General features: G+C 46.7%; 1 long non-coding RNA gene across 1 annotated transcript; it reads left to right on the forward strand.

Annotated features, from left to right (window-relative positions):
- Positions 1-36: 36 nt before the first annotated feature.
- Positions 37-10968, forward strand: LOC143524914 (uncharacterized). Its single transcript, XR_013133514.1, has 3 exons — positions 37-668; positions 7355-7576; positions 9472-10968. It is a non-coding gene; the product is annotated as an uncharacterized LOC143524914 (long non-coding RNA).
- The last annotated feature ends 1801 nt before the right edge of the window (positions 10969-12769 follow it).

A 12769-nucleotide genomic window follows, 5' to 3' on the forward strand; every position in this document is an offset into this window, starting at 1 on the left:
CGGTATTTCACACAGGAAGACAAAGAGGGAGGTGTGTGCAGCTCTGTGACATGACGAAACGAAGCCCAGCGTTCACTCCCAGGCCTTGGCGAACTCCAACAAACGCAGAGGAGCTCTAGATAAATCGCAAACAAACGATCTGCTTCAAAACGCGAGATTCACCCAAGTCAACCTTCTTACGGCGAGATATTTCACGCTAACGACTGACATTAGCATCGATGTAACAATAGCTTCCAAATCTCAGAAGAAATCTGTCTGGCAGGCGGGAGCAGGGGAGACGGAGCGAGACACGGATGAGAGAGCGAGACAGGGAGACTTTCTGACAGAGAGATTTAAGAAAGAAAGGGAGTGGGAGAGACGGAGCGAGGGAGAAGCAGATGCAAGGGCTGAGAGACGAGAAAGACAGCCAAGGCTTCAGATGGGATGTAGGCGTTCTTCAGTGACAGCTATAATTCTCCAGCCTACAGAGTTCCATCAGCACCAGAGCCCTGGTAAAGCTGTGCCCCGGGGGCTGGGGCCCTTTCAAGCCCGCCGCTCTGACAGGTAGAGTTATGAGGGCTGAAATTTGGACAGATCATGCGTCAGTCAGGGCACGCCGTCAAACCCGTCAGCACACCGCCTCGCCTACAGGGGCCAAGGACTTCACACGACTCCTCGACAAGGACAAAGTTTGTTAATTCTCTCACACACACCGTCTTACTAACACACACACACACACACACACACACACACACACACACACACACACACACACACACACACACACACACACACCAGGTATTCATGTACACACTTATGCATGTGAAAACAGACACGCACACACACCTGTTTTAACTCATATCTGTCATTGTTGACAAATGGCAGGGTTGTGTTATTATACACACACAGATGTAAGATAGACTGACAGAATGAAACTGACATTAAAAGAGAACAGATGAAAAAGACAGATGAATGTAGCCCCACAGTGTCAGGCCATAAAATAATGAAATGTTTAAAATGCACGTGAACTATATCGTGCTGTGCAAGAGTATGGTTTTCTACAATATTAAATGTTCATTAGGAAATACAGTAAGAAAGAAAGAATGAACAAAGAAAGAAAGCAGCTACTAGAATGAAAATTGAAATAACAGAAAGTAAAGGGAGAGACAGAGAAGGAGGGGAGAGAGAGAGAACGAGAGAGAAGTGTGGCTGACTGCTGGGGGATGTCTTTCAGCAGCACATCTGCATGTGGTATTTGAGAGCTGATTAGTCATGCTGACGTTGTGTGGAGATAAATCTATCACCCAGAGGAACACAAACACTCGGAGAAATGAAAGGAAGCGAGGTGACACGGTTCTGCTGTTTCAATAAATCACAGATCCGTGATTAAAACCATGCGCCCGGGTGATGAGAGAATGTGAGCGCAGGGGGACTGTTTCTCATGGACACCGCGCCGTCCAAATCCGCTCCCCTTTCTAAAGTGGTTATGGGAAAAACTGCTGGGAGGACGTCCATATCCCCCCCACCCCCAGGGTCTTCGTTGGATCTGTGCTATGGGGCTGTTGGAGCAATAACAACATTCGGTATCTATCAGCGTCTGATGTGAAATGGCCATTTTAACCTTATTGTTCCCATGAGTGTTTGCTCTATTGCTGATGGTTGGACATCTCTCTTTCAACCATCGACATGTACTTTGAGGCCATCCCATATTTACATTGCTTTCAAGTTTGTTTATGTGCAGTAGGCTCTATGTCCTGAAGGGGTTCGGCAGAGGGCGGTGGGACAGGCCGTGATAAACCGGGTCCGACTGGCCAAACGGCGCAGGTCAGCGGAGTGAGCATGACACACACACACCCCCCCCCCCCCATGTCGCTCACCCTGCCTCTCTGCCACAAAGGGAAAGGAGTGGGAGTTTAGTGGCTGGGGAGAGGGGTGAGGAAATGGAGGGATGATGAATGGGTGAGGAGGGAGGGATGGAGGGATGGAGGGAAGGCAGTCAGAAAGGGGGAGAGAGGAGGCTCATGGCTGGCACGGCTTTCCACCCCGGGACAGACGCACTGTTAGATCACCTTACAGCTCAACCAAAGAGCAACCGAACATCTGGTTGGCTGAGATATTGCTACTGACATCACGGGGATATATGAATTTATAACCCCCCATAACCCACCCCCGCCCACCTCCCCGCACCCGCCCTCCCCAACTGATGACAAATGAAATCAAGGCGAGAGATCATTTTAAACTGTAACGACATTCAGATTGGATGACAGAAAGGCTTCATGTCTACGTCAGTGTTGACAGCAGCTCCTACATCAGTTATCAGTTGTGACCATTCACGCTTAGTGAAATAAAAGACAAGCAAGAACAAGCAAGACAGCTGCCCTTGGGGACTGCTTTGAAGCAGAACTTAAAATGCATTATTGGAGTGCTGCTTGCAAACTCTTGATGGGAAAACCAACTGGAAAATCAAGTTGCCTTTAAAACAATGCTTTGTGAAAGTGCTAGAGGATATGATCAAATTTAACACGTGAATTAATGGAGATCTATGTATATGATCCAAAGTGACATGATGTTCGTAGCTAATTTACAAGAAAATACAACAACATTCATATGACATAAGTCTCTCATATGGTATTATAGTATACAGTGTCATAACATTTTATGTCAAGGAATTGGAGAGAATTACTATACAGTTTTTCAGGGATCATCAAAAAATAAGGTTCAAGGAGAGAGTAAGTCTGACTTCTCTTTCATCTCCATTATCATCAGCGTTGCTCTCCACGGCACCATTGTTCCAGGCAGACATCTTGTACCTCAGGCACAGTGCGGGAACGGGCTTCGGAAATGTCCGGAAGGAAAGCTAATCCCATCACTCAGCCTGGGAAACGCTAAATCAGACATGAAAGGCAAGTGGAAACGTTCCGTCACAGATCACAGAGGGGCTGCTGAGAGCCGTGGAACTGAGCAACAGAGGAACCAAAGCCAGCTCGTCCTCGCTCCCATCAGCCCCGCTCTTCAAAGTGCACTGCGGCAGGAAGCAGTCATTCCCACTTCCTGTCTGAGGTTGCCTGTGGGAGAAAGGAAAACATTAGGTGTGAAACAGACTGTATAGCCCACGTTGTTATAAAAAAAGTCCCTGAATATTGCTCTTGCTCTCTCTCTCACCGTCCCTCAAGGACACAGTGACTGTGGCATTGACCACCACACTGTTGACTACAAGTGATGATACTTATCATACAATGATGAAAAGATTTAATGTGGGTCGGGGAATAGGGTTGAAAATAGGCCTAAACTCATTACAGTTCAGGGCTAGATTAAGCATTTAGAGAGGATGTGTGTGTGTGTGTGTGTGTGTGTGTGTGTGTGTGTGTGTGTGTGTGTGTGTGTGTGTGTGTGTGTGTGTGTGTGTGTGTGTGTGTGTGTGTGTAAATGGCTTTGCTGCTGATTTATAGAACTTCTGACAGTTGCTATTACTCTGTAACTCACTATAGGCCTACTTTTCATTAACATAGAATGAACAGACATGTATCTATTTTCTCAAATAAATAAACAAAAACTTCCAGTCTCACTCCCGCTCAGGTGAACAACGCTTGCTTGGTCTAATCTGCCAGTGGAGCACCTGGGTGCTGATGGGCTCGTTTTGGGGCAGCTTTGATTGGTGGGTTGCCCACTGTGGCACGACCCCATTAGCTGAGGATTCCCAGGCTTGTTAGCACTAACACCCCCCCCCCCCCCCCAACTTTGCTCATAATTTAAAAGGCCTTCATCTCCACAGAATGTGTTTCTTGTACCGAGTAATGGAAGCAATCCATCCTCACTGTCAGAGAGGCAAAGACAGGCTGCTTTTCCAGAAGGCTGAGGGAGAAGGGTTGAAGTGAGTTCCAGTGTGGCTGTTTACATTACTGAGGTGTGTGTGTGTGTGTGTGTGCAGGTGCGTGTCTGCAAGGGTACATGCATGTGAAGGAGCATGAGAGTGTTGCATGTACAAAACGTGTGCTATTACATGTGTGCACAAGCATTCACACTGTTGTTTTTCTGGAAAATAAGCTCTTAAGTAGATGTTGGAGAGCTAGCCAACTATTCTACCGCTCTTGAAGACGTTCTCCAAATAAATTTCTAACTAACTTCAGAAATGTGTCTGTGTGTGCATGTATGTGAAAGTGGGGGAGGATAATTCAGGATTATTAATGACAGTGAATGGGTTTGTGCCCTTCTGAAAGCACAAAGGTTGTTCCTCATATAGGTGTGTGGCGCAGGTCACCTGGGAGATTAATCACCATCCGTCTAAGCCACTAGAATAGCATCGGTGTTACCTGAAGTATAAATCTGGAAAACAAGAAGAGAGCTTTTCTTTATGCCTTTATCATTTTCTTTATTTACAACCCTAACATCAGGTCCATATATTGATATCAGGTGCTCTCCCATCGCTACGTAAAAGAGTATCGAGTACCTTGGTCCTCTGGTTGCTCAAGCAGTTTGCACCTGCACTGTAAGCACCCCAGCAGTGGCGAAGGGTAGGCCAACATTCTGACCAATACGTGCAATTCACCATTTATTTTTACCATTTCTGTTGGCTGGGCAGAAAAAAAACTAACTCACAAATTACACTAGCTCTTCTACCCTTTGTATTTTTAGCCCAATTCAGCTCTTCCCCCTCATTCCGCCCCTGAAAGGCAATCTATCCGCCCCCGGCTGGCCCCGGCTCCGGCCCCTATAAATCCTGGCGACAGCGGCGCTTTAATGGATAATTAATTGACGCTGCTCCCAAGCTGTAATAAGACAATAAATTACGACATAGGCCAGTGTGCTGTGTCAGTGTGTGTTGCTAATGGCTCTTCAGGGCCGGCCTCAGTGGTGTAATAAATTAGACGGGAATTAACTGCTGCCTGCTACGTGCCTCCACTGCCAGGGAAGAGACAGAGAGAGGGACACCGGAGATATAGGAGAGAGAGAGAGAGAGGGACACCGGAGATATAGGAAAGAGAGAGAGGATATATAGAAGAGAGAGAGGAGAGAGGGGGGATGACAGAGATATAGAGGAGAGGAGATATAGAGGAGAGAGACTACAGAGATATGAGAGAGAAAGAGAGACACAGAGAGAGGAATGACTTAGATATGGGAGAGAGAGAGAGGGATGACAGAGGTATAGGAGATGCATAAGGCACCTGGGGAACAGGGGAGGAGAGATGCGCTTAAAATGTAGTCTGAATGTGGGTGGGGGGTGGTAGATGAAAGACAGAACACAGAGACATGTAGAGAGAGAGAGAAAGAAAAGGGGGGGCTCTGACCGATGGCCCTCTTCAGGGTGATGTAGTGGGTGCGTTAGGCTCCGTTACATACGAGTGCTTCTACTTCGATTTCTCTTTCCCCATCTCGCCCTCAGTACCCGTCGCTTTCTAACCCAGACCAGAGCCTCGTACATTTCCAACGCAATCAGTGCATTCTATTTAAAAGATCCACTCAGTGTGTTGTGCCGTCAGTTACCGTGAGCTGGATGTCAGGAAGAAAGACAACAGAGCCAGGATAAACTTAAAGGTGATGAACGTCCACACTGATGCAAAATCTTAATGGGATGGTGGAGATGAAGATAAAGGTTCCATGCAATGGAGAATAAATGTATTAACCATACATACTTACAGCCTTTTAGTTACTTTCTATTACATGGCTTTACACTCTTAAACAACATAGTAACAATGAATTACAATAATCTTCACATTTGAAAGCAAAATAAAATTGATTTCCATATAAACACAAATATTGTAATTACATTTTGCTCATATGTATCAAATTATTTTAGTAATGTAAATAAAACGGACACTAAACAAGTTTAAAAATTCCTTCATCTTGATTAGTCAGGGTGAAACGTAGTTAAAATTTTAATGGCTTTAACTAAGTAAATATTGAATTGCCTGTTCGAGGGGTCCTTCCATTCTGCAGGAAGAAGCTTTATGGGTTGAGGAAAATCTCCATAACAGAATATCATGCTTAGAAATGTGGCAATGCTTTAGTGAAAGCATAATCCTATTTTAACTGGCTGTCTGATTAAGAGGTGAAGGAGGGATTAGTGTGTGTGTGTGTGTGCGTATGAGTGAGTGTGTAAATGTGTAAATGTGCATACATCCATTCAGTGGCCTAAAAGCACACGCCTTTTTGCTGCAATGCCATTCATACTGGCTAATGTATGAACATGCGTGTGTATTTATGTTTCCCTGTCTTTGTTTATCAGCAGTTCCGTGTGTGATCCGGTCTGTGAAAAGGGGAAAAAATCGCAAATGAGATTAGAAGCGAACAGCAGAAGAAAAATGGCTTCTGGTTATAGGCCTATGTCTCTCTAATTAAAAATGCCGCCAATCTGGGTTCTTGTGCAGCTCCTAATGGCGCTCTAACGAGGCGCGCCTAGTGGCAGTTATGTAGATAAAACCTCGCGCTGATTGATCCGAACGGCCTGTTGAAATTCGTTTCACTCTAGCATATTGATCTCATTTCGCTGGTTGAAAACTGCTAATTAATAATGATAATAAAAGTGTCGCGGCTCATTAAAATCACCCTGACAGGTTGTTCCTTACACGCCCCTCCTCCTTCTCCTCCTCCTCCTCCTCCTTTCTCTTTCCATCTTTCTTCTCGGCTGTGCGAAGGGTGCCGCCTGTTTGCTTATGCAGAACTTTTCTCGTAGTTGGATGGAACTGAATCCGTGTCTGTCCCACTTCATACCGCTGTGTGTGTGCCGTGCTACAAAATGAAGGCCTGTCTTTATTCATACGTTACAATAAGACATCTAAGGACTGTTGTTAAACAGTCGGGTTGTTCAAAAGCAAAAAGCCAGTTAATCCAGCTTTTTTGATCCTGTAGGCTAGCTGTGTTAGGAAGAACCTAACACTGTTCATATCTACCAAAACATTAACAATATTGCTCTGTTGCACTGTATAGAATAGCAGTACAGTTGTGGCAGTAATATGTAGTAGTAATCTAATAGGCCCTAGTAGCGCATATGCTTGAACGTCTTGCTTTTGTTTCGCATCTTAAAGGGAAACGTAAAAATAAAGAACCACTGTGTAAATCACCTTAAAAAAACCAGTTTAACACTTAGTCTACTCATTTTACTCATTAGCCCCAATAACACAGGGCCTATCTTTCATCTTCGCAAAACGTTTCAGAACACACTTAGAAAACACCGATTACAATTACCTGTCTTAAAGAGGAATTTCTATGTAATACTACATGGTCAAAATTCCCTCTTCTCCCTCTCTCTTTCCCTCCCTCCACCACCCCTCTCTCTCTCTCCCTCTCTCTTACCCTCCCTCCCCACCCCCCCCCCCCCCTCTCTCTCTCTCTCTCTCTCCCTCCCGCCCCACTCCCCTCTCTCTTTGTGCCGATGAAGATAAAGCTGTTTGGCTGTGTCACCAGCGGGCCGGGCCGCCCCACTCGGGAGAGGAAGAGACGAGAGCTTAATCCATCATGGCGGAGCGAGAGGGAGGGAGTGACACCACAAAAGACGGAGTGCCCAGCGAAGCCGCCGTGCGCTCGGCCGGGGCTCGCAAACTTCCCTCATATTTCTCAGCCGCCTGTCAGGCCGTCTAATAAAGCGGGACGAAATATGGCGGTGAGCAGGAAAAATGAACTATCTGCTGCTGATGTAATGCGGCCCATAAATCTGTGGTAATTACTCAGCGCGGGGACAGCCGCGGTGGAAGCCCTGACTGGATTTATCGTGTCTTAACTTGGCATCTTAACGACTTTGTGCTTTTAATATCATTACTCTGTAATTTATTCTCCTGCCCGCCTCGCGCACTAGTGCCGACCAGCAAAACAAGCTTTTATTTATTTATTTGTTCAGAAAGCACAATGGTGGCTGCATGGTGAGTTCTTTGGCACAGCTTTGCCTTTGACCTTTAAGTTTTTTTTTTGTTCTTTGTAGATGTCATTTAGAGGACTAATACACTTTGATGTAAAGAATAAATTGTTGAGGCATAGGCAGTTTGAAAAGCTTTTAAGATTATAGGTTTGGGATATTTTCTTTTTTGATTAACCTCAGTGCACGCAAAGATAGAAAAACAGACCACCCGCATGATCCAGCACTGCGGCATATTTATTCATTTAATTTGTTGGAGGAATTGAGGTATGTTCAAGACCTGCACAGTAGTGAAACGGCTTCCAGTTAAAACGTACAAACTCGTGACAAAGAACTTGTAAACCGAAAAAAAGGAGCCCAGAACGGAGTACCCTTACAGAATGACATTCTGAAACCACCGGCCACCCATCCAGAGGTTAAACCAGACTCCACGAATTTGAGGAATTAATTCTCCCTTTTCACCATCATCTCCCTAGTGCCAGAACCCCCCCCCCCTCTCCTTTTGGCTGTTGCTTTCATCTGCCCTCTCTGCCTGTCTTCATCCTCTCCTCCAGCACCTGCCTCCTTCACTCACACGTCGGCCCCGGTAACCCAGACAAAGGTGCAGGAAGGCGTGAGTGATAGAAGAATAAAAGACAAATACAGGAGGGGGAGAGAGGGAGGGAGAGAGCAGGTATACCCCCCCACTGAACACCACCACCACCTCCACCGCCGCCTCCATGTGGAGGTAGCGTGTGGCGGATGGGGACGGCCAGCTCAACACCGCCCTGCTGGGCCCTTCAGCAGAGTTCGGCGCTAATGCAGTCCCCCTAAATGGCTGGCCCCCGCCCTCTCCTCCACCGGCCCCTTCCTGACAGTGACATATTAGTTTTGCAAGCTCCTGGAATCTGATAGCGGTGAGTTTGCCACCGCACTCAGCCTGTGATTAATGCCCCTCCATTTGGGCGCGGTAATTGGCTACGACTGCACCGGGGAATAATCAGGCCCCTTCTCTCTCTCTCTCTCTCTCTCTCACTCTCTCTCTCTCACTCTCTCTCTCTCTCTCTCTCTCTCTCTCTCTCTCTCTCTCTCTCACCTCTCATTCTCTCTCTTTCTTCATCACTTTCTCACCCTCTCTCTCTCTCTCTCTCCTCTCTCTCTCTCTCTCTCTCTTCTCTCTCCTCTCTCTCTCTCTCTCTCTCTCCCTCTCTCCCCCTCCTGTTCGGCGCGCGTGAGGTGCCACAACACTAATGAGAATGCGGGTTAATTGAGCCTCCGGCACAGGGCCCCCGACAGTTACTGATGACTGTTATGACAAAGCCGCTCTCTCTCTCCCCTTGTGCGGGGCGCGTGCACAGAGGTGTGGAGTCCCGCGGACACGCGCCCCCTGGCCTGCAGGACAAAGAGTGCTGAGTTGAGCAAGACTGTTAGGGCGAGGGGGAAGAGGAGGGAGAAATAAATAACCAAAATATCGAAAGCAGCCTCAGCACCCAACTCATTATTCTTCTCTTTTTCCACATACGTGTCCTTGACTACTACCACCCCCCTCCACACACATACACACACACACACACACACACACACACACACACACACACACACACATTGACTTTCCTCCTTATTCCTTCTCTCTTCCTCCCCCTCTCTCTCTCTTTCTTTATACCTAGAGCTAAGAAGGGGGCTCTGAAAATCCATAGCTCTGACCGCAGGGAGTGGAGGCAGAGACGCCAGGGAGACGAGGCAGACGAGGATGGCAGAGAAAGTGGCACACGGCGATGATGGTGGCGGTGCTGACGGTGTGAGCTGCAGGAGGGGCTCACAGAGGCGGAGCACACACCTGGGCCCGCTCACATTTTAGGGCTTCGCCGCAGTGATGTCGCTCTGCTCCTCCCTAACAGCAGGAGGCTCTGGGTTAGCGGGCCGGTTCTCTTCCTGCTCTGTAAATCAGACTTTACTTTCAGTAACTGGACTGCAGTGCTCCCTGTTTGCCCATTTATGAACATTTTCGGTTTTGCTGTCGTCAGAGGGGCTGTTGGCTTAAGCATCTGCTGTATTTTCCAGTTCACACCATTATCAATGTATGTGTGCTAATGCTCACACAACTTCTGACAGACACCCCCCCCCCCCCCCCCACATACACACACACACACACACATACACACATACAGTAAGTGCCAGTGTACAGATTGATGAGGGCCAGCATCTGTTCCATTGGCTGTCCTTAGAGAGCGCAACGAAAGCAGAGCAGAGAGGGTCCGGGGTCGGGGGCAGCATGGTGGCAGAGCTTAAAGGCCATAAGGTGTGTAGGGGGGTCACATGATGAGGAGTGACCCCTTCAACTCCCAGTGACCTTAGCCTGACCCTGACAGTTTTCTTCATTGGCAGTGAGTACATGGAAATTGCCAAGTAATGAAGTAAATCTTCAGAATCCTCTTAGACATCTAGGCAGCTGGAGATAATGAGAGTTTCAAAAAAGGCCATTGTCTTGTGTTATTGGAGAGTCTGTTTGGTGAGGAGTGCCCCCTTTAACGGACCAAATTAACATGCCCTGCACCCAAAGCATTCAGACATGCACATGAAGGGATAGGGTAACCAAATAAATTCATAGGCAAGAACATACACAAACAGATGTGTGCATCCTGTACATTTGACTCAGTGTGTGTGTGTGTGTGTGTGTGTGTTGTTGGGAGTGGGGCATGTTCTGAAGCTGATTAATTAGATGGCTGGGAGCACTATCTCCAGTGTTTAGGCCTGCAGTAATTACCTTTTACGAGGCTCCTTCTGTAAACGGGGTGTAAATCTGCTCCTTGCGCCTCTAATGTCTCCTCCATCAAACATCGTAATCCCGCCAAACTGCCTTTACTGCCAGTCCGCTCACCAAGCCATCAGCACGCCGCATAGCCATAAACCAGACAAACCATCTAGAGCGTGCCTGGAGGGGGGGGTGGGGTGCACTCGACCAGCCAGCTCCATCCCCAGCCACCTGGTACGGGCCGTTTTAGGGGAGAAATCTACATGCACTGAAGAGGACCGTAGAGGAGTCTGGCCACCCAGCCCAGGTGGCGACAAGATGGACGCACTGGTCATGTGGTCTGGTGACGAGGAGGTTAATGGAAAGATGAAATGCAAAGATGTATTAAAGAAAAATCTATAATAAAACACAATTATTAAGCATTTGTTATGGCTAGCAAACAAGAAAAGATTTTATATTAATATTGGATACAGAATAAAGTATGAATGTACATTAGTGTGTGTGTGTGTGTGTGTGTGTGTGTGTGTGTGTGTGTGGTGTGTGTGTGTGAGAGCTGGAGTGTGTAGGGTGAGAGCTGGGTCAGGCTTGTAATTTAAATGCTCCATATGAGGCAAAACAGAGTCATGGCACCGTATTGTGTGTCTGCACATCATATTTTGCACAATTAAAATGCCATCTGTTTGGGTCCTGTTGGCATTCATTAGCAATAATGTGCCCGTTCAACAGCACTCCCGTGAGCACAGATTGCCCCCCCCCCCCCTTTACACACATGCACACGGACACCCACTTGCACACACACACACACACATGCACATATACAGGCATGAGCTCACCCACATGCATATGGGCTATAACAGGCATAAATATTTACGAAACTCTCTTTCTGCCTTTTTCTCTTATTTATAAATTTTTTTTTTGCACAGACACAAAGCCCACCTACACACACAAACAGTTAAAGCTGTGAAAATACAAATGACAGGTATTGAGAGAGCAACAGGCAATAAAGCAGGACTAAACAGCTGCTTCCCTTCTCTCACACTCGCAGGACACAAATTCTGAGATTCCACGTCCATTTCCTTAGTGGGACCACTGAGACATGGACCAATACAAAGCATGACAGGAATGGACACCACATCTCTAGACTATACTAACAAATAAAGACACACACACACACACACAATATGGTTCACATTGCTGTTATTTTTAGTGAAAAGCAAAGGAGACAGAAAAACAGACGTATCTGTCTGGAGATGGCCTACGGAGCTGAAGACCCCCCTTCTGTTTGTGCTCAGTGTGAGGTATTATAATCAGACCCACACACTGCCTGCACCTTCACATCCCCACTCACCCACTGGCCTATCTGTCAAAACGCCCCCACACACACCAACCGGGTCCTCTCACCTCACACAAGGTGGTCTCGGGAGCTGCCGGTCTGAGTTCCTCCCTACCTACACAGTCACGCCCAGCTTGGGCTGCCTGGGGTCGTTGCTCCAGCAACACTGAGGGGAGGCTCAGAAATAAACCTCAGTTAGTGTTTAACGTAGTAAGACCAACTCTTCCCCCTGTGAATCGATCAGCACTTATATTCAGCTACACTCAAAAGTGTAACTAAGTACAACTAAGAGCGTGTTATATAACGTGTCATTCAGACAAAGGGTGAGAGTCATAAGTCAAAACTTTGCATAGTTCCTCTAATCATAGTAATAGTTCTAAGGTCAGATGCAGCTGGATCTTGTGAAATAGTGAAGAAACAAGGCAAAGGTGTTGATATCAAGTCAAGCTGGTGAGGATATGAGATTCCATTGTCAAAAATATGTCTGTTGGAGGAAACAGCTGAGCTCAACAGACTGTGCTTACAAACTAGATGCAAGTACAGATTAAAAGCATAATTTTTCTGTCTCCTAAATGACTAGTCTATCTACTGTTCTTGGGACCCACTGCAGTTTGCTTGGTAGGTAGCTGACAAGGCATGGTAATTACAACGATAGCAAATTACAGTTTGTTAACAGAAAACCAAATATCGTTCATTAGCTGATATATGATTAGATAAACACTTCACATTTCATTTTATTGGCTACAAGGCTTATTATGATAATGGCTTCTTTCTTTATGTAATCTCACAGGGCGTGCAGATAACCATGCATGACAATGTGAACCACAGAGAAACTTCAGCCCACATCTCCTCCCTCCAGTGCCTGGGAGTCGGCCTACCG

Source organism: Brachyhypopomus gauderio, chromosome 10 (genome assembly GCF_052324685.1).
Source record: "Brachyhypopomus gauderio isolate BG-103 chromosome 10, BGAUD_0.2, whole genome shotgun sequence".
NCBI classification, from domain to species: domain Eukaryota; kingdom Metazoa; phylum Chordata; class Actinopteri; order Gymnotiformes; family Hypopomidae; genus Brachyhypopomus; species Brachyhypopomus gauderio.